This window comes from Impatiens glandulifera, chromosome 6 (assembly GCF_907164915.1).
Source record: "Impatiens glandulifera chromosome 6, dImpGla2.1, whole genome shotgun sequence".
Classification (NCBI taxonomy): Eukaryota; Viridiplantae; Streptophyta; class Magnoliopsida; order Ericales; family Balsaminaceae; genus Impatiens; species Impatiens glandulifera.
The window spans coordinates 6,368,839-6,372,926 of record NC_061867.1 but is presented as its reverse complement, the minus strand read 5'-3'; the positions used below and the strand labels follow the sequence as shown (position 1 = coordinate 6,372,926).

Below are 4,088 nucleotides of genomic sequence, written 5' to 3'. Positions count from 1 at the left end.
TTTAATGGAGTTTATTAGTTTTTCTCTAACTTCTTTGAAACTTTTTTTTTCCTTTATTAAAAATCAATCCAAATTCCAAACTTTGGAACTAAAGTTCTTGCAGCAGCGGAAGTTCTGGTTAGGGCTTCTTCTTCCAGGAGGACCAGGACTGATCGGATTATCCATCCTTCTTCTTCACCATGAGAAATACTATTCTGTTCTGGTAGGCTTCTTCTTCTTTTCATAGATTGTTTCTTTTCGCTATTCCTCCTCCTAAGTCATTTGTTTCTTATTTGAACTCACAGAAGAGGTTTCCTACATCCAACAAAAGCTCTCTTCTTCGATCTCTCGTTTTGTCTGCTTCTACTGCTGCTGCTGCTGGATCCGGTCTTTATTTCTATTCAAACATTGACACAGACCCAACAAGTAAATACTTGTTTCTAATCTTCACCTGTCTCACCATTCTACGATTTCGACAGTGACACTATTCTGCTCATTTAAGACCATCCTTATGGATTTCTGTTAATATCCCAAAGCATGATCATCCATCTTGGTGGCCATGGAGAACTTGGGGACCAATGTTTCTTCAGCCCTCTTTTAATTGCCCAGGTGGGTCTCTTCAATATGGTTATCATCTTTTACTAGCTTTTTTTAAAAAAAATAAAAATTATTTTACTCATCTTGAGCCACCACCCCTTTTCATCTTCAATATATATGCATAGTTCTGTAATGGCAGGAAATGTGCCATTGTTTTTCTCTAGGTCTGGAGGAGATATTCATCACCCGCAGATACGAGCAAAGAAGCTAAAGGTTGTAATGGGTGCTTCAGTAGAGATTCAATTGCCAATGCCGCTGCAATAACTGGTCTTGCTGTAGTTAATTTGTCTGTCTCACAAGGTGTTTATAGTGAACCTGTAGAAAGAAGAAGTTGACATTTTAGTTTTTGGTGTTTGATCTTAAAAAGGATTTCTCATTTTACAGATTTACACGGAGTTACCTTGGGAAAGAGTGTCGGTTCTGGCACCATAATCGATTCTGATGGTACTATATTGACGTGCGCCCATTTGGTTGTGAGTCACCATGGCTTATCAACCAAAGTGGGGAATGTCAGTCAGTGTAAAGATCATTAATTTTGTTTTGTATGAGCTGATGTAACATTACAAGATGGTAGGACATTTGAAGGAAAATTGATCAACGCGGACTTGCACTCTCATATTGCAATAGTGAAGATCGACTCCAAAACCCCACTTCAATCTGCAAAACTTGGCTCTTCAAGCATCCTTCGTCCTGGAGATTGGGTGCTTGCAATGGGGTGTCCTCTTTCCCTTCAGAATACTGTTACAGCTGGTATTGTGCGGTATTCTTATGAATCTTAACTATTGTTGTTCACCATTTGGCTTGCTGGTACTCTTTTTGAGGATTCGTTTGCAAAATTTGTTTCCCTATTAGTTGTGTTGATCGTAAAAGCAGCGACTTGGGTATTGGAGGAATGCGGAGGGAATACTTACAGACTGATTGTGCTATTAATTCTGTGAGTGTAACTTTGATGTCCATCGATTATATATGATTTGATTACAGTTTTAAAGAATTAAGAAACATGCGGTGTTTGAACAGGGTAATTCAGGTGGACCTCTTGTGAGCATTGAAAATAATGGCTGCTGATGGATTGAGCTTTTCTGTACCAATTGATTCAGTTGTGACAATTATTAAACATTTCAAGAAAAGAGGGTAATGTTTATAGAGTTTTTTTTAACATGTTTTGATTGATCAGATAGATTAGTGTGATGGGATGGTTGTGAGGCCTTGGCTTGGATTGAAAATGATTGATCTTAATGAAATGATTATTGCTCAACTAAAGAAAATAACGCCTCTTTCCTATATGTCTAGTAATTCTGCTAAGGTAGTGTTTTCAGAATATGTTATTATATACTTTACTGAAATGAAATAGCAAGTTCTTTGTTATCTAAGAGTCAAGAGATGTATCTTTTTTACTTAGCCTCAGGCCGTTTATGTGTGGAAGCATGCATTCTGGTATGTTTAAATCAAAGATAATGAATGCGACAATGCGTTGTTTCTATGATGGTTTATATTAGATTAGTATTGTTATGAACAAGTTGTTGATTTGGGGTGATTTGTTAGGGCTGTTGATTACCAATGTGCTACTACTAAAAAATTATTGACATGCAGTTTTCTACACTTTTGAATGAATGTTTAGGTTAGTGGCTGATCAAATTATTAGTTTCCTGGTACCAAGTTTAGATTTCAGCCTTATACATATGGTTCTCTATTTCGTTCTTTTGGTAAGTTTTGAGGATAATGATGTTAATTTAAGTAAGCACATTCAACTTCTGTACATCAACGGTTTGAGTTTAATTACATTTTTGTTAAAAAAGGTTGCCAAAAGTTTTTATTGATTTCTTATTTTCTGTGGAGCATCTACTCAAAAGTTATACTGTACATCTTTATTCTGCTTGGTTTAAAGCTAACTCCAATTTTGGCTATTATGATATATGAATGTCTATATGCTTGTTATTTTTGTCATTATGAGCTATTTCAAATTCTACAAGAGTGGCTTGCTGATGAGAAGGCGAGAGATCAATTTGTTATTCGAGCTAGCAAAGACACTGAAGTTCTCTGGAATGTTGCTAGGCATTTGAAGCCCGAACACCTGTTTACAAATGATCGGTTGTAAAGCTTTTTCATTTGTGTAAATAAATCTTTACTTATCTTCTTAGTCTTTCAAGTACACCTAGACCTTGTTAGTTCTCCTAGAAATTCTTATCTTGAACAAATGCCCAAGAATTATGACTTTTTAGAGGTGTATTTTCTTGTGTGTTTTTGAATTCATTTTTGCTAGCATAATAATATAGGATAAAAGAACTCCTCTCTCACCAAGTTCTCTACCCTCGAAATTTGCCTCTGAATAATACCCAGACAAGTTCCAACTGTCCTTTTTGACCTATCATATAGGACTTTGCACAGTTATCTATTGTTGGTATAAAGTAGCTTTAAGTGGTATAAGATTGATCAAATAAAAAAAAACTCAAAAAAATTAAAATGGTTTATGTTTCGATTCAATCTAACGTTTGTGTTGAATTTCCGTTGTTTGTAGTGGTAGAAATGAATTTCTGCATGTTTGCCAAGGTCATTTTGGTTAATTTAACTCAAGAGTCACCATTTGATTAATGGATCCGGGTTTTTGCTGAAAAGGAATGTTCTTCACACGACCGTCCTGTTAGCTGACCGTGGAAACCAAGTCAGCGACCGAGTGTGCCCAGTTTTTGACCGATGGCCTGATTTTCGACCGAAGAATAAGGCTGTCTGTCCTGGTTTACAACTGATGTGTGTCCAGATACAATCAGTCCCACTTGTAGTTGTTGCGGCTGACAACAGACTACCCTGCTTGAGTTGCGAGAGAACCACCTAAACAAGCCTAGCAATGTTTGGTTGCTTATTTTTACATTTAAAAAAAAAAAAAAAATCTCACATTTTGCACTTTTATTAACTTAAAGATTAAAAAAATTATAAAATAAATATTTTACAACAAAAATATTTTTGTAATTTGGCATTGTTTTGTTGTTGATTTTCAAATTTTGTCCTTTTTTTTCACTTTCATTAATCTAAGAAAAATCATAAAAACTTAAAAATGATAAAATAAATATTTTTCATTAAAAATACTAAAATATTTTACCCTGTTCCCGTTTGGCTACATTTCTGAAGTATATGTTGAATAAACTTGAATAGTTGGACCTTCTTAATGGGCCGTCCCAATTCTCTATTTGTTAGGGTTTCTGTATTAGGGTTTCAAAGGATCAAGTGTTATATAAACTCGTGTTATAACCCTAGTTTGTCATATTATCTCTGTAAAACAATCTTCTCAATAATAATCTCTCTTCTGGGTGGACGTAGCCAAGTTCTATCTTCGTGAACCAGGTTAAATCTCTGTCCTTCTTATTGTTTACGTCATTCTCACGCGTTCCGTTATAACAGTCTAACCTTACATTGTTTTTTTTTTCATGTACTCTTATTTATTTGGTTTTTGTCTATGAACGTGTCTACTCTTTCTCACTATTTAGTCTTATAATTAATGACACATCCCTTAAAACTAT

The 4,088-nt window shown here is 35.0% G+C and overlaps 1 pseudogene; it reads left to right on the top strand.

The window, feature by feature from the left end:
- Positions 1–287: 287 nt before the first annotated feature.
- On the top strand, positions 288–2,918 carry LOC124942371 (annotated as a pseudogene).
- The last annotated feature ends 1,170 nt before the right edge of the window (positions 2,919–4,088 follow it).